Source organism: Triturus cristatus, chromosome 7 (genome assembly GCF_964204655.1).
Source record: "Triturus cristatus chromosome 7, aTriCri1.1, whole genome shotgun sequence".
Taxonomy (NCBI): Eukaryota; Metazoa; Chordata; class Amphibia; order Caudata; family Salamandridae; genus Triturus; species Triturus cristatus.
The window spans coordinates 28,618,440-28,646,320 of record NC_140590.1 but is presented as its reverse complement, the minus strand read 5'-3'; the positions used below and the strand labels follow the sequence as shown (position 1 = coordinate 28,646,320).

The following is a 27,881-nucleotide window of genomic DNA, read 5'->3' as shown; positions in this document are numbered from 1 at the left end:
CGAACGAAAGAGAAGACATGATTGCGAGTCTCTAATGACTCACATCGCTGTTTTTTTTATGGCTATTTGCGAGTTGGTAAACGCTCACAAATAGCGAAACCCTCAAAAATCCCATTTTGCACATGCAAATAGCGAGCACTGCAAAAACAAGCCCATATCTTGCTCACAAATTACAAAACAGAAAAAAATATGGAAAACACTTCCTTGTTGAGCTGAAGGACCCCAAAACAGGAAGTGGTGTCCAAGGATACTCCTGAGCGAAATCACTAGTACATGGTCAGGTGCAGTGGCACAGTTCAACTGTGTGAGTATCACTGAAACCACGAGCAGCAAAGCCAGCGACAAGGGTGGCAAGGAGCGTCTGAGGAAGCTCAAGGTCTCAGAGAAGGAGCTTGATATCATTATAGAGGAATGCTGCAATCACCATGAGGCGCTATTTAGTAGGGTCTCACACCATGTGCCAGAGGCTGACAAACAAAAGATCTGGAGTGGAATAAAGCAGCGCATCAATGCCCTTGGTGTGGCACACAGGTCCCTGGATGATATAAAGAAGAGCTGGTACGACCTCCAGGGGCAAGGAGAAGGTGGCAGCACGTCTCCAAGAGTCACAGCAGACCAGAGGGGGGCCATTCACTGCATACAAACCATCTGCAGCTGAGGCAACGGTGGAGCGTACCCTGGAGAGGGCTGCCGTTGTAGGATTTAGCAGCCTTGACACATCACAGCCAGCACCAAACCCTGGTAAGTGTTTAAAATGTCAGTAATGTGTAAATCCCCACTAAAGCCTTTTCTGTACATGCATACTAATCATCCACAACTAAACATTCAATGCCACAAAACAATCAACACAAATTGGAGATGTAGTCAGTGACACATACAGTGTAGTGAAGGAAAAACCTGAGCTGATATACATTACAACACCACTGAGATAGTGACTCATATATTTTATTTTCTCCTTCAATATTTTGCCACATAGATATACCATGGGGAGGAGAGCACAGTGCATAGGACACAGAGGATAGCTAAGATCAGGAGCAGATAGAGGAAGGGCAGGATGTGGGGCAAACAAGTGGGCCATGTGGATCAGAAGCCCAAGCCATAGATGCAGCAACAACATGCCAGGCTGCAGCCAGTATGACACCGGCCCCACGTCAGTGAGCTCCATCCAGACAGTCTCCGGCTACCAGGGTGTGGCGAGTGCAACAAACCCAGCAGTTCCTACGGCTTCTGAAAAGTAAGTCGCTTGATGGAGCAGCCAGTCAGGTCTTGTTTGGGGGCCTGGAACAGGCGATGTTGAAAATACAGCGCCTGCAACAAAAGACACAGAGGCAAATTAATTTGAGGCAGGCGCAGGGCCACGCAACATCACAAGACAAAATGAATAAAACTCAGTGCAGGCTTGAATCAAAATTTGATGTCTTTACAAATACAATTGTGGATTTAGCCATAGAATGGGTGGAAGAAAGGGCGCAGCACAGGTGCATGGAGCGTAGGCAGGTCACTCCCCTCACCTCCGCAACAGCTCCTCCTGGTGTGAGCACCCCCCCCCCAGCTCGTTACTACCGCCGATTGCAAGTTCGAGGCTCATTCGCTGCACTTGATCTGAACTGTCTTCTGTCCTGCCACCTGTATTTTTCCTTTCTTCCCCTGTGTGTGCCCCCGTCTATCGTTTTTTGTGCCCTGTTTTTTGCTTTGCCTGTATTGTCTTTTGCCCACTGTGATTCTGTGCCCCTCTGCTTCCCCCCGTCGCTCCTCACCTGTTTTTCCCGTCGCTGCGTCCCTGCAGCCCTGCCCCCCCCGCTCGCCCATTCGCCGCCCCGCTCCCACCTCCCAGATGCTTCTCCCTCCCACCTCTCCATATATGCGGCTGCTGTGTGGGCGCGCAGAGGACACATGCAGTGGGTGCGCCGCTGGCATGCCTAAGGCAAGCCTGTCTGCGCCCATCCGTGCCTGGACCGCACCCAGCGCCTGTACCCCTGGCCCCCGCGGACGCCACGATGCCCTTCTCCGCTACGATGCCAGCACCCTCCACGCACTCAACACCGGATGCCCACAAGCCTGCTTCCTGGCCACCCCGAAGCGCACCCATGGACCCTTCTCCTGCCGGAACTGCAGCTTCACCAGCATCCGATCCGCCAACTCACCGACCAGGAAAGAACCCAACTATCTCAGATGCATTCTTCTCAACACCCGCTCCGCCCGCAAAGACCTGGCTGAACCACTCCTTGGCACCTGACATCGCCATAGCCATCCCGGAAGGCTACAAGATCACCCGCAGGGACCGCACCAACGGAGTAGGTGGAGGAATCGCCATTGTCCACAGGAACACTCTCAGAGTCTCGACCAACACCGACGACACCCTCTGCACTTCCAGATCCACACCGACCCTAACACCACCCTCAGAGGAACCCTCATCTACAGACCCCTCGGACCCTGACCACAGTTCAGCGACTCCATCGCCGACTTCGTCAGCTCACATGCCCTCACCTCCACGGACTACATCCTCCTCGGGGACCTGAACTTCCACCTCGAGAACAACAACGACACCAACTTCACCACCCTGATCGACAACCTCGCCAACCTCGGACTCAGACAACTCATCACAACACCCACCCACTCTGCCGGCCACACGCTTGACCCCATCTTCTACGCAAGCCCCCACGTCGCTTTCAACCACACCGCTGAACTTCACTGGACCGACCATCGCTGCATCCACTTCACCTTTCAGAAACCCACCACGCACCACCGCAACCGACAGATGCCTCGCCACTGCTGGAGCAAAGTCACCAAAGACCAGCTGACCACCACCCTCATCCAAAGCCCCCCCGCCAACCCCACCAACCCCGACTCCGCCATCCGCAACCTCAGACAGTGGATCGACGACTGCACCAACACCCTCGCCCCGCTCAAGAAACCCTCCAACAGCCACACCAGCAAGAAAGCCAGCTGGTTCACTGAAGACCTCCAGGCCTCCAAGCAAACCTGCCGAAAGCTAGAAAAGAACTGGCACCGTGAACGAACACCGGACAGCTATGCAGCCCACAAGGACACCACCTGCAGACACCATCACCTCATCAGATCCACCAAAAGGGCCTCCTTCAAAGACCGCCTAGACCACAACGCACACAACAGCAAAGAGCTCTTCAACATCGTGAAAGAACTCTCCAACCCCAGCTCCAACACCAACGACATCCCACCTTCGCAAGACCTGTGCGACTCGCTGTCCTCCTTCTTCCATCGCAAGATCGCATACATCCACGACAGCTTCAACGTCGCGACCGCCCCGACAACCACTGAGACCTCTTTCCCATGACCACCATCCGCACCAACCGCCTGCTCTCCTGGACCAACATAAACAACAACGGCACCATCAAGATCATGAACACCGTCCACTCCGGTTCTCCGTCAGACCCCTGCCCGCACCTTCAACAAAGCCAGCACCGCCATCGCACCCCATCTCCGGATGGCCATCAACATCTCCTTCGAGACAGCTACCTTCCCGGAGAGCTGGAAGCACGCCGACATCAACGCCCTACTCAAGAAACCCAAGGCGGACCCCAAAGATCTCAAGACTTCTGGCCCATCTCCCTGTTCCCGTTCCCGGCGAAGGTCATCGAGAAGGCCGTCAACAAACAACTGACCCGCTATCTCGAGGAAAACAGCATCCTGGACCCGTCCCAGGCCAGGTTCCGCAGCAACCACAGCACCGAAACCGCCCTCATCGCCGCCACCGATGACATCAGGACCCTGCTAGACAACGGAGAAACCGCGGCCCTCATCCTCCTGGACCTGTCAGCCGCCTTCGACACAGTCTGCCACCGCACACTACGCAATGCCTCCATGACGCCGGGATCTAAGAGAAGGCTCTGGACTGGACCACCTCCTTCCTCTCCGGCAGAACACAGAGTGTCTGCCTCCTCCCCTTCCACTCCGAAGCCACCGAGATCATCTGCGGCGTACCCCAGGGCTCATCCCTCAGCCCAACGCTTTTTAACATCTACATGGCACCGCTCACCCACGTCACCCGACTGCATGAACTCAGCATCATCTCTTACGCCGATGACACCCAGCTGATCCTCTCCCTCACCAAGGACCCCCACACCACCAAAACCAACCTCCATGAAGGAATGAAGGCCGTCGCCGAATGGATGAGGAACAGCCGGCTGAAGCTGAACTTAGACAAGACGGAGGTCCTCATCCTCGGATCCACCCCCTCGGCCTGGGACAACTCCTGGTGGCTGACTGCACTGGGAACAGCTCCAACACCCACCAACCACGCTTGAAACCTAAGGGTCATCCTCGACTCCACCCTCTTCATGATGAAGCAGGTCAACGCCATCTTTTACTCCTGCTTCAACACCCTCCGCATGCTCCGCAAGATCTACAAGTGGATCCCCACTGAAACGAGAAGAATGGTCACCCAGGCCCTCGTCAGCAGCAGGTTGGACTACAGAAACGCCCTCTACGCAGGAGCCTCGGCCAAACTCCTGAAACGGCTTCAACGCATCCAGAACGCCTCTGCACGCCTGATCCTCGTCATCCCTCGCCATAGCCACATCACACCCCACCTGAGAGACCTGCACTGGCTCCCCGTCAACAAGAGGATAACCTTCAAGCTCCTCACCCACACACACAAGGCACTCCTCAACACCAGACCAGCGTACCTCAACAGACGACTCAGCTTCTACACCCCCACCCGCCAGCTCCGCTCCGCCGCCCTCGCCCTCGCCACAGTCCCCCGCATCTGGAGAGTGACCTCCGGTGGCAGATCATTCTCCCACCTCGCCGCCAAGACCTGGATAACCCTCCCCACCCACCTACAGCAGACCCAAGACCTGCTGACCTTCAGAAGACTCCTCAAGACCTGGCTTCTCGAGCAATAGCCGCATTCCCCACCCCCCAGCACCTTGAGACCCTCACGGGTAAGTAGTGCACTTTATAAATGCTATTATTGATTGATCGATTGATTGAGCAGGGGCCACAAATTGGACACTTTGAGCAGGGCCATTGGGAGGCTTGCCCATGCTACGAGCCAACACACCAAGTGCACCCTGGGCCTCCAAGTGGAGTTGGGCCACTATAGTGGGAATGTTGCTCGTGGTCTTGAACAGATCACTGCAGCAGTGGAAAAAATGAAACCAACAGAATTGTCAGTGGTGGTGCTACAGGGGGCACAGACAGTGAGGCGTCAAGCCACAGTAGTTTCTCAGTTACTGAACCACCTGTAATGTGGCGTAGCAGCAGCGGCCAGGCTGGGATTGGTGGTGGCAGCTCTTGCCAGGCTGGACGAAGGGGCATAAAATTATTTGTGTAGGGGCTCTGCATAATTTGTGGGTCACATATCATTTCTGAATTGTGGTGATGTAACCACAGTGGAGTTACATTTCAGTTAATGCCTACATTTGGAGATGGACAGGTTGTCCTTATTGTGTTTGTGTATGTGTGCACCATAAAGCACCAATTGAAAGTCACAATTGGTACTGTCTTATGTAGAGGGCAGTGGGTAAGTACTGTGTATGTATCTTTAGAAATATTTGTTAGCAATCTGGTCTCTGCACCTGCTCCCCTGTTCTGCAGTGCTACCATCCCTTTGCTGTTGGGCAGGTGGTCCTAGGTCCTCATCCTCTGAATCTGTGTCAGACACATCCTTTGGCAATCCACCCCTATAAGTCATGTTGTGCAGCGTGGCACATGTTGCCATGATTTCACAGACTCTCTCAGGTGCATACTGCAGAGCTCTGACACTCTTCTGTAGGCACCTGAAACACTGTTTCAGGATGCCAAAAGTGTGCTTGATAATGTTCCTGGTGCGCCTGTGTGCCCTGTTGTACCGCTTTTCATGGACATTGTTGGGCGACAGGTACGGTGTGAGGGTCCATGGCTGCAGGGCATACGCACTGTCATCTGATGAAAGATTTGTGATGCTGAGACAACATGCATATAGACATAAAAGTGCCAATACATTTCTCTGGGCACAGGAACGATCAGTACCTAGGAGGTATCCATCATCAAAGTCACCTCTTTCTAATTTCTGGTAGACGCCACTGTGTCTGAGAATGTATGCATCATGGGTGCTTCCAGGATATTTGGCTACCACGTCTGTGATAATGTTTTTGGTTTCACAGACCACTTGGATGTTGAGGTAATGTGTGCTTTTCTTGTTACGGAAGGTGTATTCTATGTGGGATTGGGGACATATGGGCACATGGGTCCCATCTATGCTCCTTATATCTGCTAATCTGTAAAACTCCAGTTTTGTATTTTCAAGTTCCTCATCATCCCTGGGCATGTAGATGTGTTGATGGATGTAGTGTCGCATGGCATATAGGAAATTGTGAAAGAAACGTGAAGGCGCACTCTGCGACTCAGCTCCGACCACTGCAATGACATCCTGGGAGCTACCAGTGGCCAAGAGATGGAGGGAGGGCAACACCTGCACATGTGTGGGGACTGCACTGCTGTGCTGGGTTCTGCTTTACAATTGTGGCCTCAATGTGTCTATGAGGTCTAGGATGACAGTGCTACTCAGCCTGTACTGGTCATGAATCTCCTCCTCTGCCTTCTCAAACAATGTTAGCCTGACTCTGAGTATCCTCTGCATCATCATCGCTATCACATACAGGGCAGACATTGTGGAGAGGTGTCTGATGCTTTTTTGGGCTGTTTTCATAGGTTGGGCCTGGTTACCACCTGTTTCTGGTTATTGGTATATTGCATGCGCAAATAGGTCTAACTGCGCATACTCACAATTTGCGACTGCTCTGTTCATTGTATAGTGCGACTCGCAATGCTATTGTTTATTTTGAAAGTGCCTTTCGTACATTGGGTTTACAAACCAATTTTCTGCATGCAGAATGGTCGCACATCTGGACCCAAAAGCACAATATTTAGTGAACATTTGGAGTATTATTGTTATTGGGAGAAGTGTTGGACCGCTGGTTGGGAGAGATTTAAAGGGTCCTCAGAGATTCTGAAATATTGCTTCACAGAAATATGAGAAAATCTGTGATTTACTAATGTTTGGTGATTGCTGTGCATTCTGGGTAAGAACAGGAATTGGGATCCACACAAGCTACTCCATTCAAGTCTACCCTAAGTACCTTGCTTTCAGAAATGTCTTGTCCTAGCAGGTGTCCCTGTGTGCCGACCCTGGTCTAAATACCTCAGCTACCCACACATCACGTGAACTGGTAAATTTTCAAGGTAAAATCTCAATCTTTCCTTGTGTCCGGCGGATTTTAGGGAGCCTTTCCTTTCATGGATGATAGCTCAGTCACACAAGTGGGGTACTATTGTTATCAGGAGAAGTGTGGGAATGCTGTGTGGTAGGACACTTGCAGATTTCCACAGATTCTATGGACACTTACAGATTTCCACAGATTCTATTAGCACGGCCTGCTTTCACTTTTGTTTAGCTGTATAATGACAAAGGAACGCAAAAAAAAAAAAAATCATATTTGCACTGGTGGGAAGCATTTCCTTCACATGCCAACTTTGATTTTGGAAAAGAAACTGTTTCTTGTGTTTCTGCCAGAAACATTTTCTTTTCTAGAATGATGGATGGCCTGTTGAAGTCCACCTCACTATGAAAGCAGTATGGTGGATGTCAATGGGTCATTGCCTTAAAGCAGTTAAAACCTACCACATTCATGCAGCTAGGCGTCCTGTTCAACATGAACTGACAATAAGCAGCGGGATATGATAGCCACATTGCGCTAACTTCTTTGTTCCACGATCGTAGGGGAATTCTCCAATTCCAGGAGGACCCCATGAAAGTAGGCTTCTGGGATTGGGGAACAGCAAAAAGCACAGTAGTCAAAGAAAGGTGTCATGTGATCCTAATGGCCATGCGCAGCCCAAGAAACCTTTCAGTTTCCATATATGGTCTTTGTAGAAGATGACTGGAGAGAGAATACAAATTATTAAGAAGTACAAAGAAGATAGAAGATAGCATAGAGATGAGAGGTTCTAGAAAAGGAGAGAAGATTGAGAGAAAGAAAGGAAAGTAAAGAGAAAAAACAAGAGAGTATAATAGAGAGACAGGAATGGGAAGATACATGCAGCAGCAAACAGAAAGAGATAGGGACAAAACATTTGCGAGAGACTGCAGGGCAGAAATTGGAAGCTTACGAGAGAATAAAGAAAGTAAAACAGAGCCTAAAAGAGCAAACCGTGAACTAGGTATATGTAGAGAACTAGTGATAGAGATTTTGAGTAGAATTTATAGCTTATCCTGTTTTGGCCAGTACACCTGGCTCAATGTGATTTCAAAGCACCTTTTTGCACTTTATTTTCTTCCATGCATAGCGGTCTTTAAAATCCATATAAGGTCAATCCATTGCTACATGATCCATATTGTTTTTTGTAAATTGATTAACAAACAATGGCACCCCTTGCTATTTGTTAATATATGCTTCTGGTGAGAAGTGCTGTTGTTGCTCTTTTAATTCTCTTTCCTCTTTTATTCAGCCATGTCAGCATTTGCTTTTACAGTCACTGGAAAGTAGAAACTACTTTCTGAGAAGTCCAAGACCTATTAAGGAGGTGATTTGGCTTTATTGTGTACATATAAATACGGCAGTCTCTTAATTGTTTCATAACATGAAGCTTGACTTTTATTAGCACCTGCAGTCACACTGAACAATCCCTCTATAAGTAAATGTTTTACATTTCTGGTATACACGGCAGGCCTCCATTCTTTCTACATTCAGTAAACAGAAACGTGCATGCTCGTCCATGCAAAGTTAGCCACACAAAGGGTGGCACCTTGAGGATCCTATGCATAGAGTCTCCTGTATGTGACAGAGTAGAAACTGCCTATAATTTTTTAAGTGGAGGACTCTGCAGCATCCAAAAGGGAGGTACCATGAAAACAGCATAAAAGAGAAATATAATCGCAGAGCAGGATCCTAGATACAAACCATGGAACCACCGTTTAGGGCATCAGAGGCAGTGCTGCTGCCTGCCCATCTATGGCTCCTCTAACTAGAGATGGAACTAGTGTCAAGGCCTGGGCAGAATTTCGATGATGCCAGAGTAATCAGCATCATTTTGATATTTCCACACTTAGACCTGGCAATCTTGCCATGGTATACCCCCCTTACCTTTTGGCTTCAATCCCCTTGTTTACTGACTTTTTTTTTTGCTGGCTTTAGTCGCTGTTCACTTTACCACTACTAACTTCTAAATAGGCCTGGGTGGTAAATTCCGTTCCGCTCTCGACATTTGCGGATTTTGGGTACTTTTGCGTGCCGCGGAGAACGCGGAATTGCCAAAAATTCCATGATCCGCGACTTCGCGGAATTTTTTTGTTTGTTCGCGCTTTCAAAATGTGTGCTTGTGAGATATTTCCCCTCGAGCACGCAAACAGCGTTCGCGAACAGGAAAAAAACATCGCAAACAGGCGGAACAAGCAATTCCGATGGTTTTGCTGAACTCTGCGTGCTCGCAAAGATTTTTTACCGTTTCGCGGTGCTTAGCGTAGCGCAACTACGCAAATTCCACCCACCCCTACCTCTAAAATGCTTGTGCTCTCTCCTTACAAACATGCTAAAATTGTCGTATACCCAATTGTCATATTTCATTTGCTCGTAGGTCCCTAGTAAAGTGGCACTTCCCATGGCCTATAAATTAAATGCCACTACTGGACCTGCAGCGCTGGTTATGCCACTCATCTAAGTAGCACTTTAAATGTGTCTCAGGCCTGCCATTGCAGCCTGTGTGTATGACGTTTTTAACTGCTATTTTAACCGAAAAATATAAACCTTTTTGATAAGCCCAAACCTTCCTTTTTAATACATATAAGTCATCCCTAGGGTAGGCCTTGGACAGTCCAGAGGGCAAGGCGCAATGTATTTTAAGTCAGACATCTATTTTCAAGATTTTACATGCCCCAGTAGAGAACAAATCTTTAAAATCATGATTCACTACTGCAAGGCCGACCTTCCAAATGGGATAACATTGGAGTTACCTTATTTCATTAAATAAGCAGCAAATTCTAAATTGGAGCAGGTAACCAGTTCATGTTTGGTGTCTTTGGAATTGTGATGAAAAGTCCTAACTTATGGTGAAATCAGATTTTAAATTACAATTTTGAAAATAGCACATTTAGAAAGTTCACTGAGCTATTAGATAGCTTGCGCACAACTCTTTTTATTTGTTGGTGGTTGTAGATTTTCGTTTCTATCTTAATAATTTTCGGCTTTGTTTTTTGGGCGCTCCCGGGGTGGCGTCTTCCGTCCAATGGGTACATCACTGCCGTAGATACTTTATAGTGCTTCCAAACTCCTTTGGTTGCATCCCCCTGGGCACTCCTTGTTTCCTTGTAAAAGGATTTTGTTGTATTTTTTTTCTTTGTAATATTCACATGGATTCATGTATCTTTCTCAATAAAGTTCTTTATTGTTTTATCTTTGTTGAAATTAAAATCATTTCAATTTTCTTTATCTAGCATTTTAATTGTTTCTCATTGGAACTCCAATGCATTTTGAGCCTCTCGCCCTTCTTCAGGGAGCATATCTACAATAGAATCATTGCACACATACCTTACCAATAAAGTTCTTTCAACTAGTTTAAATCTTATTATCCCTCATTTGATATTATATCCCAAAGGCTTATTTCAATATCATGCATGTTTTTTGTGTTCCTCTAGTGATGTCCCCGTGATATGTGATTTTTTAACCATTCTGTGTTCACTGTGATTGTGACTGTTATATCGTTAACGCGATGATTGGGACTAATGTGAACTTTATCGTATCTCAGTGGTGCTCGGCCACGTGAAAATGATCTGCAATGTTTACTCATGAATTTTGTGTTTGTTCAGTATTCCCCTGTTCTGCAAATGAAAAGGGGACCATTCATGAGAAACTATTAGAACGGGCAAGATTACCGGTCTAAAACTTAATTTACATTGCGCTATTTGAATGCGCTAGTGCCAGCTTACTTTCTTTGGTTTTGAAGTCTCCGTGCAATTTTCGGTAGGCAGTGTTGTAACGATCGAGTCATTCCCGAAGTCGGCGTTTCTGTTTTACATGGATTCGATCGTAATGTTTTTGTGGAGCTGGGTTCCCCACTTAGAGTTGAATAGGCTGTATCCTGCCACCACATGAAGGGCTGCCTATCCACCATAGTCAGTCTACCTGTTCACTTCAAAGCCATGTCTCTAAAAGCTTATCCCGCTTTGAAGGCATAAATGAGTGTAAATACTGGCCCTCAGACATCTCCCCTTCAGTATACTTCTGGACCTGTGAATGCTCTGACAGGAAGAAGAACTGCAGTGCTGCAGAAATGACTGCCACTGTGCTTAACTGCTGCTCTGAAAGAATGCTGCCCTGCTGTGCTGACCTACTGCCTGCTGTCCTCTTGCCCTAGTGAGAAGGGCTTGACCTACATATGTTGATCCCAGGACCGGAATAGTGACTCCAAGGGCTTATTGGCTGGCCTCCCGACTTGAACCTCACGAACAGACGGTTCCAACAACCTTGACCATGGGACCAGGACTCTGCCATCTGTGAGTCAACCTGTCAAGTGGTGGCAGCCCTGTCCTGGACCCTTGGAAGTGGGTTTAAGGTACGCTGCTGGCCTCTGTGGATCCAGTGCATTTCCTCTGCTAGGCAGCGCAGCCATGAGCAGATCACCATTGCAAAGACCTGCAGTGCCTCAGCAGCCAACAACCTCTTCGGAACCACTGTTGCCCAATGTATCCTGAGACTGTAAAGCCATGAAATGCTGGGAGCGTGGATGTAGTGAGGTCACTGCTGACCTAATGGGAGAATGTTGGGAATTTGAAGAGAAGAAGCTGGAGAGCGTTTAGCTCAGCTGGAGGTGCTGTATCACAATACATTTGTGGGAACTTATTAAGACTCCTTGAATCTTTACACTGGCGACAAGTTGAAGGAGCTGTGCAGAGGACGGACGGACAGCATCACCACTCCTGGAAATACAAGTTGAAGCATATATATAAGGCAAGTCGTATTTGCAAGTTCGCGAGTGTGATGTAATCCTTGGTAACGGGTCAATAGTTGACAAAATGTATACTGCACAAAGCTGAGAAGGATAAAGGAGAGTGTAAAAGACAATAGTCGAGAGAATTGTAACTGGACTTTCACATTGCCATCAGGGATCGCATCTAATTGAGCGTTTGAGCGCACAAATGTCTAACGCTTCCCTAAGGGAGCGTAATTGCAGTAATTGATATGTTTCCCTAAGTGAGCGTAATTGCTGTAATTGATTTATTAGTCATTCAGTGTATTAAGTTTGGACTAACGCTCTAACAGTAACATGCCTCGCATTCGGTGAATGTCGGCGAGCGAGTCGGCGCGCGAGTAGGCACGACTTCTAACTGGTCCGCTGATTCTCAAGAGTGTTTGAAATTAGGGGTGCATATCAGCACGAGTCAGACATGCAAGGCAGATTATGAAGGATTTGTGTTTTGAGTTCGAGGGTGGGCGCCAGTCAAATGTGCAGGGTGGATTGTTTTGAACGTGAAGCGCTAATCTTAGGAACACAGCAATACTATTTAATGTGACTTTTTAAACCAACAATTAGAAGTCTCTTACCACGTCACCCAAATCAGCCAGTCCTTGTCTGTTCTTAGCTGCATTGTCTGAAGACATTAGAGGAAAAAACGTTGCTTTTCTCTGTTTCGAAGCAACATCAAGGGAACATCTGAAGGCATTAGAGTAAAGAACATTGCTCATAAGGCATTCGACATAGAAACAAGACGTAATCAAAAGGAAGATTCTCAATGGGAATGCTGTGATTTCTTATTTAAATTTTTTGTGGTAGTTTATTGTATTAGTTTATTATATTGGATTGTTATTTTAAATATTTGTTTTAGTTTGTTGTGTTAATTATATTGCAGGAATTGCAGATCAATCTATGCCTTCACCCCCACCGTTCTTAACCTCTCTTGGGGATCCACCTGTGCCATGGAAACAGTGGAAGAAACTGTTTGCTACATATATGTTGGCCATTGGTGGTGATCGCTATGGGCTTCTCAGGCGGCAAGCAATCCTACTTTATCATTTAGACATTGAAGAGAGATTGAAGTTGATCGTGAGGAAATACAAAGGAGTGTCTTAAAATCGCAGAGGAACAACATACTGTATTATAACAGAAGGAAGGGTGTGAAGCGGTGTTGTGTGGTCATGAGGAAAAAAGGGTTTGTTTGCAAAGGGGAAAGCAAATATTCTGTTCGGTGCATGGTGAAATGGTGCTACAAGGAGTATGGGTGACATATGTAGAGTTCAGGGATAGTGTTCCTTAAAAGTGTACATTAATAAGATCACATGAATTATATTGGCATGTTGCTAATAGTGTTGTAGAGTTTTGTTATCTATGTTAATTTTAATTGGTCTTGTTCGAATATTGTAAGGGGTAAGATGTGTAAAGACATTTAATGCTGGGAGCATGGAATGTAGTGAGGTCACTGCTGACCTAATGGGAGAATGTTGGGAATTTGAAGAGAAGAAGCTGGAGAGCGTTTAGCTCAGCTGGAGGTGCAGTATCAGAATAAAATTGTGGGAACTTATTAAGACTCCTAGAATGTTTTTCACAGACCCTGGCATCCCTCATCAACAACAGCCTTTACCTTGACACCGGACTCCACACCACAGCCTTGAAGCTCCTGGGCCCAGTGCATCAACCTGAATGTGTGATGCATCCTCAATGCCAGACTTTGCATTGCAAGCCCTTGTCGACGGGATCCTTGATGACAATGCAAGACCTCGCATTGCATCTTTGCCACACCTCCTAACCGATGCATCATTTCTTTAACGCGCATCCTTGAAACGCTCACCAAACCAGGATTGAATGTGCTTTGTTCTGCTGGTATAACTGGGTCCCTGTAGCCAGCTCGTGCTCCATCGCATTCGGCCTGAACTTGTGACTTTGTCCCTGCCCTGCATGACCAGATGTCCACAATTGGCACTATTTTCACACACATCTTGAAACTTGCATACCTGCAGTTGATTTTTTTTGTTTTGGTCTTGTTTTATTTATTAAAGAAATCCCTATTGTTCTAATCTGGCCCTAAGTGAAGTCTACTCCGCCTTGCATAATTAAGTGTGATTTTGGGGGAAAATCCAAAATGCATGAGCCTATTTAGCATTCGGTATTCGTGTTTTGCTGTTTCACAGGGCAAAATGCATCCTCACATCAATTTTTGACACAACTGTGCATTTGGCAATGAAAATACTGCTAAATGCCAGCAGTAAGTTGGGAGAAACTTTCATCCCAAGAGCTCATTTAGCGAGCGCTAGTGGCTGCTCACACTCACTATTTCTGTTCTGCTGCATTTAGTATTATCTCTTAGCGTAAAATGCAACCTCGTGTCCATTTTGGACATGAGGGTAATTTTTGCACTAAGAAATAGCTCTAAATGCATAATTACTCTTCTCATGTAATTCAATTGGAATCTCACTGAATGTTTAGGAAATTCCATGTGATTAATCACACGGAATTCTGCCATAACATCCACCTCTACTAGTGTCTTCAGTCAGGCCACAGGCCTCTAATGGACCATCACCAAGCTCATACAATCACCTATACTTTACCATGTCTACCAGTCTTTCTGGTCGATGTCTGACAAAGGTCCCCTTCAGCACAACCAGTCTGTAACTATGAGGGTTGTATGACATTGTCGGAGCCTGCTTCAAGTCCATGCAGTTTTGAGTGCTGCTTTTGAAAGAAATGTAATTGAACTGTCCACCTTTAGTTACAACCTTAGAGAAACTCATTGTGGAACCTTCTTAACTTCCCCCATAAAATTACATTTACATTTTATTTAGTTTTCACCATTTTTGCATCCCTAAAATGTTAAAGAAAACACTGTCTGACCCTAATTTCACAAAATATTAGGTAAATTAGTGGAGAGGTAAATTAAAACTTCACTTATGAATTTGGTTGGTATTAGGAAACTCTACACTTTATGAAGCAGATAAGGTTTCCTAAATTTACATGAGGTAAGGTTTATCTTTTCGGGAATTTCAGGTGTGATGATTTCTTGAATCAGAACGTCCTCAGTAGGTCATTTTCCATCAAAAACTTTTGAGAGTGGAGGCTGGACAGCCATTACCTGATGGTCAGAGAGCTCTGAGCTGAGGCCATCTTATTTTTTTTCTTAAATAAAGAACTTGCTAAGCTTTGCATTGGACAGAGCTTGAAAAGTTTAGACAATACATAAAGTTGTGAGTCAGCCTACTTTACAACTTTACACATGTCTACTTTCAATTTCATCTAAATAATAGGAGTTAAAATTGGATTGTTAAAAGCTGATAGAATGTGCTTTAATATGTACATTAAAAAAATACATAAATTCCTAACACATAGAATTACATGGTGTGCACCTAAATATGGAAACCAGAATATCAATTACACAGAATATCGGAGACAGAATATCAGTCAAAAATATTGACAGATAAGTATATATTTTCCATACTCTACTCCACATAAATGTTCCTACGCAATGTGTATATCTTCAAGGTATGTAGATGTAGAGTTCTCAATAGTAAATCTACACCTTCCTGGATGCACTTACCTTTCAATATTCTGTCCTCGATATCCTTGTACCATGTACTCAGTGTACATGGTAAGTACATAACACAGTACAAGGATCCGACCTTGTGACATTACATGACTTTCGTCTTAGAGTCATTATTGTATTTCACCGTAGAGACAGGAAGCAGATCCCTGGCACAGGAAGTGGTGATGCCCTTCCTGTGGGTAGGAGAGGAGACTTGTCTGCCTGGGGGACAAAGAAACAGGAAACAGAGGCAGGGCAGATGTTCATGGGCCTCAGCTTTGAAGGTTCCTGAGGGAGAAGAGGAGTCTCATCGCGCTATAGCAACAATCCACACACTGCTATTGACTTAGCAGAAAGTGTCACTTTGTTAAGACAGGTAAACATAAATGCTCTTCCTCAAAGCAAACATAGATATATCAAAATTCTACATTGACATTATGCTTTAAAACATTTATCATAAATGTAACCAAAAATATTCCCAACAAAACTTCAGAAATACCCCATGTACTGCACAATCTCATCATTTCCTTTCCCCTCCTCTTATTTTTTCCCAACAAGCTTTACGTCCCCTCTCCCCCAGCCCAGAAGGAAGGATAAACCTGCTCCAGACTATCCAAATCTCCCAAAAAAGCGCTGAATTAAAAGAACGACTTAGTGAGTGGAAGAACTGCTACCTATCCTAACGTGACGTATACATTTAAAAAAAATAACGTTTTTTAATAAAAAATACATATGCATACTACAGCAAACAACTCTAAAGGGGTGGGTGGGTGGGTCAATGACAAACTACGCTTCCAAAAATCCCTCCAGCGATTAAAAAAAAACCGCCAAAAGACCCTCTATAAATAACCTACCAACAAGCCCTGCCCCTTACCTACCTACACCTATTGCGTTGCATGGATTGTTCCACCGCACGAAAAACCCCAGGGGAACACCGGCTCGCGCCAAGGTCCCCCTGGGTCCCCATCGCGCAATAACAACAATCCACACACTGCTATTGACTTAGCAGAAAGTGTCACTTTATTAAGACAGGTAAACAGAAATGCTCTTCCTCGAGATTGTCATTATGCTTTAAAACATTTATCATAAATGTAACCAAAAATATTCCCAACAAGACTTTTCAGAAATACCCCATGTACCGCACAATCCCATCATTTCCTTTCCCCTCCTCATATTTTTGCACAACAAGCTTTTCGTCCCTCCTCCCCCACCCCAGAGGGCAGGATTATCCCGCTCCAGACTATCCAAATCCCCCCAAAAATTGCCACCCGGGAAAACCAAAGAGTTTTCATCGCACGATTTAGCTTCCTGCGAGCCTTCTCCATCACAGCATGATTGCGAGCCCCCCTCCAATGATGCCTGTAGATAAATTCAGACCATACTAATGCCGTACCCACCCAATTGTTCTTTAGCACTGCTAAGTCCAATTTCATTATTTTCAAAAGGGATAAACCCGACAATGGCACTAGATCGTTTTCGCCTAAGTGAATGATTAATAAATCTGGGAATCCTCTTTCAGACGACAGCTCTGATAACATGGAAAACAACGCCTCCCACCTCATACCACCTTTCCCCTTCCATAAAACTTTGTGACCTTTGCTGGGAAGTCCAAGTGCTCTGCCGTAAATCTGCTGTTCCGCAAAGATGGCTGACCATTTAATGAAGGAGTGGCCTACAATCCATGTACGCATTTTCATTGACAAGGAACTTTTTACACAACCTACCCTCACCAAAATGGAAGATCTTCACTTAGTGTGATTCCAGTGGTTACAGCGGTATTCATTTACCATTCATTTACTATTAAAATATAGTATTTATTTAGTATGCATGAAGACTATGTAGTATGCCCACAAGCCGAAATATGCAAATGAGGGAATACTAGTTCTACTCAACTACCCTTCAAATACACGATAAACACTTCAATTGATTGCTAAAAGAAGACTAGTAGTATTCTAGAAGAATAGTATTTGAAGCTTAGTAGTATTCTAGAAGAATAGTATTTGAAGCTTAGTAGTATTCTAGAAGAATAGTATTGGAAGCTTAGTAGTATTCTAGAAGAATAGTATTGGAAGCTTAGTAGTATTCTAGAAGAATAGTATTTGAAGCTTAGTAGTATTCGGTTAGTGTTTATTTGCAGCTCTTGTGCTATTTCAAGAGCAAAATGAAGGCTAGTCTCATTGATTGTGACCACTGTTTGAAGACTAGTGGTATTCTTTGTGAGCAATATCTGAAGATTAATGGCAATGACTGTCAAGGGTTAAGTAAGACTATAGCAGAATTCAAATAGAAATGTTAATTGAACACAAGTCGCATTAATTCTGATTAATTTATAGCAATTTTATTCATTTGGTTGCTTGCACAAGGCTTCTTTCAATGATGGTTTTTAGACTAAATTTTATGAATTAAATATCTTGGGAGTCAATGATTCTAATACGCCTGTTACAAACTCATTAGTCATGCATTTAGTAAGCATTTTATAATTGTGGTATGTGAGAAGACCGGAGCAAGAGATCGTAGGAGAAGCACAAAGCAAAGGAGCCAACCCAGACATACACAGGATTGTACCAGGAGACCCCTCCTCCTGCAAGGAAAGAGCCAGTTGAATTGTCGAGAACATGACTGAATTCCCACTTGGTCCATGACAAGACAGGATCACCACCGTTTGTTTTCAGGTTACCCAAAATGAGCAATTGTGCAAAATTCAATTAGATGTCAGATAAAAAAAGTAATTGTTCTAATTCCTCCTGTGTTGATTGTCCACCAGACTCCATTAATGTTTGAACTTATAAAACCAATTCACTAAACACGTTTGTACAAGGCGTTTATGGCATTGACTTGTAAATTCTTTTAAAGGAAATGCAGTTGGACACAAAAATGTGTGATATGACATTTCAATGATATTTGCCTATGGAAGAGCTATTGGCTTTGCCAATGTGTTTTAGCCATGTTGTGCACTAGCTAGTGGTGTGGAGTGTTGCAGTGTGGAATTGCGAATATTGGAATAGAGTGTTGAAAAATGGAGTGGCAGATAGTGTCATGTATTGGAGTGACAGAGTGGAGTTGCGTAGAGTGGCGTGCAGTGGAGTGGCATAGAGCAGTTACTAATCTGTTGCAGCATAGTGGAAGTCCTTTTGTTAAGGTTGATGGGTCATCTTTCTGTAGCCTATTGCTGTATTTGAGTTTTAAAGTAGTGCTTATGGAGTAAAACCTTTGCTAAGCCAGTGTCAACAACAATAAAAATGCCAAAATAATAAATGCAAAAATAGGTCACAAAATGTGCTGCATTCGCCTACAAAATTTGCCTTTTCTTACCACATAATTTAGTCAACTATGCCCCATAATTTGGTCTTCTTCAGCTGCATAATTCCAGTGGCCCTTACATAGATTGACAATTTCCTGAGATAATGTAAATACAGTTGCATGTTGATTCTCAAATATTTACCAGCAGCAGCAAATAAGAAGAAAAATGTTTAGTGGTGAGTAGTGTTACTAGGATGTGTTGTGAGTGGGTGATGGTATAGTGAGCAAGAAGCACAATGGCTTTGAGTAGGATCTGGCAAAACTGAGAGGGATATTGAGTGGTTTTGTTAATGACTGAAGATTAGTACTTCAACGAGCCTACAATGCAGTAGGCGTTTCTTCTTATTTTGTTTTTTAAGGGTCTGCATTTGGTAAACAGAAACTTATTTCCGAGATAGGCAGGTGAGGAGTACAATGGGAAAGGGCCAGATAATTAGGTGTTTTGGGTTTTGTGGTCAAAGTTGCTGCTACTCACTTGGTTTTAAAATATGAGTTTCACTTACCTTTTTAGCAACCATTCTTACCTTGAAATGTTCTTATTTTTCCGACCAGTAGCAGGGCAATCTGATGAATAGCTGTAATAATTGACGAGGAGATATAAGTGATTTACTAATGTACAAAAGTATTTTGTAAATAGGCACATAACATTGTGAATTCAACTTCTTAAGCATAAACTGAGACAGAATGTGTGGTTGAGTTTCACTAATCATACACCATATTATGGCATATTGAGTGGTGAATATCATAAATTTATTACACAGTCACCACAGTTTAGTTCTGGTTTGGCCAGAGAAGGCATTTTTTCCTTTAATAGCCTTGGTACCGTTTCATTAAAAACATTTTTTTTTAAAAAACAAATCACTTTGGCTTCATCATGGAAAGTTATGCAAAATTATACCAAAATTGATCAGCAAAATGTTAGAACTTTATAGAGAAAACCTGCTTTTGGTTATTTGGTGTAAATCTGTTCAGCCACTGTTGAGAAATTAGCATCAAAATGGAGATCATGATGAGCTGGTCTCTTGTCTTCGTGGACTAATGCATCCACTGTAGGAGTCTATTCATGACCTCACAGCAACGAGTTCAAATCCCAATCCATTCAGCCTATTATCCTGAGGTTGAATTGGGTAACAACAAACATCTATTAATGAGCAACAAGATTCCTTTTTGCTGAACGTGTGCATTACAAATGTACATGTTATGTTAGGGTAAACACCAGTTAAAACTTAAAAATAAATGAACCATTGGTGCCAAATAATCTGCGATTGGCCCATTCAAAGTGAAAGGGTGGAGCCTGATTGGCTGCCCACAAAATTGAGAATGTTGGGTCAGCCATCTCAATCCTCTAGTCCTGAAGGGGGAAAGACAACATGAAAGACCACATAGGGGTCAAGATAGGCATGCCTTGCCTTTGAGACACCCCACTTTAATTCCCAACAGGTAAAAACAGAAAAGAAGAAGATTGGGCCGCAGGTACCCCGGTATCAGTGCCTGGTACTAGGGTAGCCAGCACAGTAGCCACTGTGGTACCAATAAAACATTGAAATATAAAATACAAAACCTACGGCCAATCACCACTTTGCACATGTGAAAGACAGGCACCATCATATCATGGAAGCCAACAACAGGACAGGAATTCCTACCATTATACCCAACCCAGCATTTTACCAGAGGTAGCCAACATATCATGCGTGCTCACATATGGCCAAGAATGACCCTTTTTGTGACTTGGACAAAGTTTTCCAAAGGTTGGGTATCATGCAATGGTTGCCAAGGAAAAACCATTATGTGAGGGTCAGCATATCACCAGTGTTGGCAATGGGAGCAAGACTACTTCCTCAGGCACTCACAGAGCCTTAAACGTTTTTGTAGCTTACCTTTTACTGCTGTCACGACGCCAAATGGTGCTCCAGGCTGCCTTCCTTTTCCCCTCATGTAGACAGCAGCAGTTCCCTGATTAGTACTCCTGGGAGAAGTGGACGTGAGTCCTTTTGGTAGACTGCAGGAGACAACTGGGAGAGAATGACACGGCCTGGGGGAGGGTTTGAAACAGGAGAGCATGAGAGCAGCAAGCAAGAGCGGGAGTGCATGGATAACTGGACACTGCAGTGGTGAGAGACCTTGTTATGTGAAAACTGTAGGTGTGCATGAAATCATGAGTGACTCCTCACCCGTGTAAACATTTACAATTTTTCTGATAGGAACATCAGGAAGAATGAAGTAAATGAGAATGCTAGCAACTGAGGGACAGTATGAGTTAGCATACACAAATCTTTTATTGGTCCATCTATTTAAACTCAATTATATTTGGTGTTAGAATTTCCTATGTAGAAGCCTCTACTCCAGTGGTGGCGACTTTCAATAGAAAGTGGTAGGGCAGCAGATATTTAAAAAAAGAAAAAAGGACTTACCTGCCGCTGTCCAGCTTCTTCCACCAGCGCAGTCCAGCTCCTAGACTGCACACCCAATCTTGAAGCTGCTCTCATGGTATTACCCAGCATGACAGCATCACCAGGATTGGCCTGAGCGGACTGGTTTAAAATGCTCACTAAGGCATATGAGTCTGTGGCTTTTCTCTACCTGGAAATACAACACAGCTGGGTTAGAGAAATGTAAGTGTGCATGTTGGTTTGGCCGCCCTAGGTTGGCCGGCCAACCCAACAAGTGAACTAACAGTGCCCACCACTCCTCCTCCCTGCTATTGTCCTTAGAGGATGGCCCTGCCATAGACTCAGGCCACTTGACCTAGACAAGGAAAAATAAAATGATAAATTGTTTTATTATATTATTTTTCATCTGCTGGCTTTTAGCGGGGGGGGGGGCTCTCCTTTGCCACTACGGAAGAGCCGTTGCTGCTCTATTCTCTACCCTCCCAACCCCACCACCTTCAAACCTTACCAGGAGAAAAGACAGAGGCGAAGATTAGGTAGTGTTTGAGAGATAGAGAAAGCTGGGAAGACTGGGAGCCTGGGTGTTCCCATCAGGTTTCTTTGGCCTTGAATATTTATGTAGTTGTGCCTCTATATATGATCTAACTTTAGGGTAAGAGCAAAATAAATCTGGTGGCATAGGATGTAAGTGGAGGAGGGATAGAAAGTGGGAGAGAGAAGAACTATGAAAACAGTGGTCTAGATGGATGTTTCTTTGGGCATGCAGAGCAGGTGGTTACGAGCAATTTAGTACTGTGAATATGAGTGACACTTTCCCGCGAGCAAAATCAAGCAATGAAGATAAGCGAAATCCCCTTTAAAAAGAATCCTCCTAAGTAGTCTGCTTCGTGTCATGAGCCATCCAAGCGCACTCTGTCAGTGACCCACTCGGTGCCACTGCACAGACAGGGCAGGCAGAGAAAGAGGGTAGTCATGAAAATATAGGTTTTAATAGGTGACTAAGACCAAACAGCTCATCCTATCATCGCAACTTTCCTGCATAAGTACCTCAAGCAAAACTTGATATTCAGCTATTAAGTGATGTGCCCAGAATCACAGGATGGGGATCCAATGCTAGGACTCGAACCCGTGGCCAAAGTTTTAAAGTCTGCAGGTGTGATTGCAAGGCCATACCAATGGCTAGGTATGGCGATACAAATCCCCACATTCAATCGCTACCACACATGCTTTTTATTAATAGATCATGTCATTCATCTGAGCCTGAAGCGCCGATGTTACCAGGAGATCTCAGACACACTGCCTCAATTGGAAGTCTCACATTCAATGCCCTGCAGCGTCCCAAAAGCCCACAAATTATGGGATCTAAAATAGCTGCCAAGGTTTCGGATTGCTTATGCGAGGCATTTTCTGATTCAATGTGATTACGAGTGACATTACAATGAGCCTTTCTCATGAGCAAAATTAAGCAATAAAGATGAGGGAAACATAGAAATTTCGGAAATTACAGCCATTTAAGCAACGAGAAACTCTAAGACCATCTTAAAACTTCTGCAAAGCACCAGAAATGGAAGAGCTTGACATCAGGGTTTTTAGTGGGATGAAAAAAGTGGGAGTCTCTAAAAGGTGCATGCATGTAATTAAGCGTATGGCTTAAACACAAACCAAATTTCTCCAATGGCAGCACCTTGCAGGAAGATTTACTAGTAAAACAATGTTATTGCCATCTTATATCACAGTCCACAACTGGGGAAGAAAGGTGCATGGGACAATCACAACAAAATGCCCAGTCTTCAAAAAAAATGCTTACAAATTCCTGTAGTGTTTCAGTGATAAACAAAAAGGTCCCCCCTTAACTTATTGCCTGAAACTCTTCCTATCAAAATGAGAGAATGAATGAAAATGTAAAGTTTACGGGGGCTTGAAAGACACTGCTTTGTACCATTTGACTCAACTGGGACACTTCTGTATACCACTAGAAGGAGTTTAAAAAATGTGAAGAACTATCCATGGTAAAGTGCCGAAAATCAACACGTTGTTTATGTCTGCTTTCATTCTCTCGAAATAGTAATTTAAATAAACAATTGTCAAGCTTCGGACTGAGAGTGCAGCAGCCAACTCATACTAGAATGGGTAGATAGAATGGGTTTTGACACTCAGTCTAGCGACTGTTAAATGCTGGTGTATTGGGTGAGCCCTCTAGATCTTTTCAACTATCATTCCGATTTTTCTTCCACCCACCATGGCCTACAACATCGGGTAACCCACATCACCCACTGGCATCCAAGCAGTGGCAATGGCATCATTTTAAGTGATCACACATGAACATTAGCAGTGTGCTTCATTGCGAGGGCTTGTGGACAAATAAGTTATAATTGCCAATGTGTTGTGTGTATAGATTATGCCTTCAGATAACTAATTCAAAACCAATATTACATATTCTGTGTGTCAAACTTCTTTTCCAATGATACTTTCAAACTAAAAATTATTTTTATATCCAAGCAAGCCTCATTATAGGAAGAACCCATACTGCTCGATTAAAATCACAAAGATTTATTTATATGTTTTAATGCAAACATACTGTCACCGTGTTCAGACAATAGCATTTTTTTGCTGCATAGGTTTAAAAAAAAATTATATTTTATATATCCGCAGCACTGGATTGCTAAGGTAAAACATATTGGCTTTGCCTAACCGTCATTGGTACGGTAATCTTTCTCCTTTGGGCAAAAAGTGAAGGATTACTCATACTGCACCTGGTGACAGCTCTCGACATTCTGCCTGTGGGTTCTCTCGTGTGGAAGGCGCAACTCTCTACTCTGCGCTGCAAATGGTCTCAAAGGGGGCCTTTAGATCTCTTAAAGTGAGCTGCCACCCTTATGTACACGAGCTGTACTGAACCGCTAGTTCCTAGCTTTTATCGCACCCACAGCTAGCATACTTCAGTAAGCAGAGCGGTCTGTTTCTGGTGCGGTTGGGAAGAGGTCTAGCCCCACACCTTGTAAGAAATTATGCATTCCGGAAAAGGTGTGCTGAGTGTCTGACAAACTTAACGTCTCTTATTTGGGTTTTACTTGACAGTATGTGTGGTCTGTGGGAAGCTTGTATGCGGGATTGAGGGCGGGGCTCCCTCTGGTTCCTAAAGGGAGTGGGGGCAGTGACAATTGCTAACCTTTAAGTGGAGGACTGCAGGGTGGGATCCTAACCTGGCCGCTCTATACGTAGGCAGTGCTAGTCAGTGGCGTAACGAAACTTGAGGGGGCCCCCCTGCAAAGCACATAGAGGGGGCCCCCCTCCCCCGGCGGCGCGGCCCACCATCTACCACTTTGCCCTACCACCCAGAAACCTAGCATATTTTGATTTGAAACCTCCAACATTTAAATGAAATGCCTCTATATTGTCTTTCTCTAAGTTCTAATGAGAAAGTGGGAAACACTTTTAACATACAAGCTATGCCATTTGTAACAATACTGTCAAACGCAGATTATTTAACTGAGGCAGCAATCAGAACAATGCCAAGAAGTGATCCTATTGTCTCAGGAACTGCCTCTGGCTGAAGAACAAAGAACAACTATGAAGGGTCTGAAATAGAATTGACAATACCTTGAAACTTTGAAAGACCAACCCACACCTGCAATTCCATAAAAACTCGACTGACAATGTACATGAGAAGAACACAAGCTATAACTCAGTATCCTGCGAAAGTCAAGAGAAATAGACTGGTGAATTATCTGCATGCCACACACTAGGGACTGTCAAGGGTTGTGCATGATAACGTGAACTGAAGAAGAAATTTCAATCATAATGTCTTTATTAGTAAGCACTGCAAAACAGGCAGGCAAACAAGGCTGAGGAAACTGTTTGGATGCTTCAGAACATTGATGCAGATGTTTATCTGTTTTAATTTATCATTTCTGTAGTGTAAACAATGCTAAATACAAGATTTAAGGTACACGTATTACAGACAAGTGCAAGCAACACCATAAATAACACTGTCTGTAGGATAAAAACAAACCATATCAGCAAGTACCTAATGACAATCTATACTAACTGTATTTGTAAAGCAAAATAAAAAGTGCAAATACTTTCAAAGTGCAAAATAAAGCAATCAGCAGTCCAGCAATATACAAAAATCAAGCATGTCTTGTAAAACAATCCAACTTTCTTCTTGCATCAAGGTGAAAATACTTTCAAAGTGCATGGTAAAAACAAGTCCAGCAGCTTCCCTCACAAGGATTGACCTGAACCACCTGACTGGGCCACTTGCTTATATCCTTTCAAAACATAGGCAGTATGGTTTAAAAAGACCACGGGCATATTATCAAGGATGGCATTAAAATTATCGCTGCTTTAACTGCAGGAAACTGCCACTAAAAGCGGCGATAATGGGCTTGATAATGTGCCTCAGAGAATTCCAATAGAAGCCCATGTTCTGGTGTGAACATGGGCTTCTATTGGAATTCTCTGCGGCATATTATCAAGCCCATTATCGCTGCTTTAGCGGCAGTTTCCTGCCTCGGCGATCATTTTATCGCCGTCCTTGATAATATGCCCCAAGGGGCATATCAGCAACGGCTGGCGATAATTATCGCTAAGCGCGCTTAGCACGAGGATAATTATCGCCGGCTATCGCTGGATTTTGTTGCGGAGATAGCGTGCTATCAGCAACTCTTATCTCCAAAGCGATAAAAATCCAAGCGATAGCTGCAAAATGTGCGATTATTGCTGGAAATCCAGCGATAATCGCACAGCGATAGGTGATTCCTTGTTCATAGAGGAGGGTGTGCTTATGCCCAAAATCCACCTACCATAGGTTTATATGGCTTAGTAAGAATAATAGCAGGCGTAAAGTAACCTGCGATAAGCGTGGTTAGCGCTACTTTTCTCGTCGCTAGGAAGGTTAGCGACGAGATTGTTGATAGGAGATAGGTCAGTTAGCGCCCTTTCCCATGTTTATTATACTCGGGTACGCCCACTTTGCATATCATCGGCGTTACTATGATAGTCATTAAGGAAACCGGCGAAGAGGCATAGGAACACGCGTTAGCGTGTCCTTGCTGATGGTGCGATAAAATTATCGCCGATTTACGCCCGAAAAACGGACGCTAAAGCGGCGATAATTTTATCGCTTCGCCTTGATGATATGCCCCCAAATTCGTAAACACACAGTCGCTGTACACATTTGGTTTTCCAATTCACCCATCAAGCAGGTATTTCAGTACCTCCAGGCAAGGTGCACTTTCCCACACAGGGAAAACAATGTTGTTCAAAGAGAGAGGAGAAAACGAAAGTATCACTTCACTGGCAAACACTGTAAAGTGGCGCTAATGTGTTTAGGTGTAAATAAATCAATCTGACCACCTTGCAACCACTCTGTCTTGCTTTAATTACTTATTTATTTTTCACATTTGGAATGTTTTATTTCTCTCCACCCGGAGGCTGCTTGTGTCAGAAAAAGACAACGTTTCCAACAAAAATGTTTTTCTTTTTTGGATCCATTTCACAGGGGAGCAAATAAACGAAAGGAGGAAGGAGAGGGTAATACCCGTTTCTTAAAGTCTCGGTTTTCAATAACTGAGGAGCGAGACAGAAAGAGAGGGAAGACTAGGCCGTCACCGTGGCGTGCGTGCAACAGTTTAATTTATGGGGACTTGGGGATGCCGTGGGCGCAGGAGCACCTTTTTATTTTCGAAAACTGAGGCTTGCTTGCAGGCGCAGCCATCTCCCTCCGCTGGAGCGTGGGGGCCCCCGCACCGCAGGGGCTGCGGGGGCCTGTGTTACGCCCCTGGTGCTAGTGCATGGACTTCCGATGTCCTACCTCTGCCAAAGCTTCCCGCGAAATGTAGGCCCCAGGCGGCTCCATTGCCCTAAGCTCCAGGCAGCTCCATTGCCCCTGGCGGCTGGGAAGAGTGAGCCATGTCGTGAGGCATCCTGGGAATTACGTAACCACGCAATCGCCACGTTCCCGCACTTCGAACACCGACGTTGGGGAATAATAACAGACACAAAAGAAGGACGGATAAATAGTTCGCGAATCAGACTGACACCACTTGACAGCAAGGCAGCCTAGAAGCCGCAGGAAAGGTGTTAGACCCTGACTGGGAAGGGGGCATTCTCTCGGGGCGCTGTCACAAGATGCTGTTATGGACTAAGTACTAGGGACTTGAACTACAGGCAACTTGGGGTAATGATGACGTGATGCATGTTTAAATTTGGACTGTCTGTTTTTTAAGTTAATATGCGAATAAAGTGAAGCTGCGGTCGTTTTGCACCACCAAAAGCAGTGGACACTCGCTCATCTGGGATGGGTTATCTCTGTCGATTTAATACTTCTGAATAAAATCTTTTCACTTACCTGATAAAGGAAATGCAATCCCTTCTGCCCCCTTTACTAACACTAAAGTCGAAAAGACAACTTGTAAAAGATTAGATTATTTCCAATTGACAAAACTTGTTTCATGCTCAGAATATAATATTTTTACATACTATTTTATACTAATTGTTGCACGTTATACTCACTGTCAAAACAACTGTTTAGTTTGCCTAAGATTTTAAGCAGTCAGACTTCCTCTTTGATCTCCGGTCTTGTCTTCTTTTTGACTTCATTCTTTCTCTCTCTCTCTCTCACGGTCTCTTATGTCATACCCTTGAAGTGATGTTAGGAACACGCA

General features: G+C 44.4%; 1 protein-coding gene and 1 long non-coding RNA gene across 5 annotated transcripts in view; one reads left to right on the top strand and one right to left on the bottom strand.

Moving 5' to 3' along the window:
• The window catches only part of LOC146808729 (cell adhesion molecule CEACAM6-like), a 185,445-nt gene that overhangs the window by 114,195 nt on the left and 43,369 nt on the right, over positions 1–27,881 (top strand). The gene's annotated exons all lie outside the window — the stretch shown is intronic.
• Positions 926–27,153, bottom strand: LOC146808730 (uncharacterized). 3 transcript variants are annotated; one of them, XR_014966239.1, is made up of 7 exons: positions 27,029–27,153; positions 21,235–21,403; positions 20,701–20,855; positions 19,348–19,398; positions 18,836–18,919; positions 15,539–15,811; positions 937–1,308 (listed from the first exon to the last, which is right to left on the bottom strand). It is a non-coding gene; the product is annotated as an uncharacterized LOC146808730 (long non-coding RNA). The 3 variants fall into 3 exon arrangements; XR_014966238.1 differs by lacking the exon at positions 18,836–18,919 and having other exon boundaries at positions 926–1,308; XR_014966240.1 differs by lacking the exon at positions 18,836–18,919 and having other exon boundaries at positions 15,539–15,745.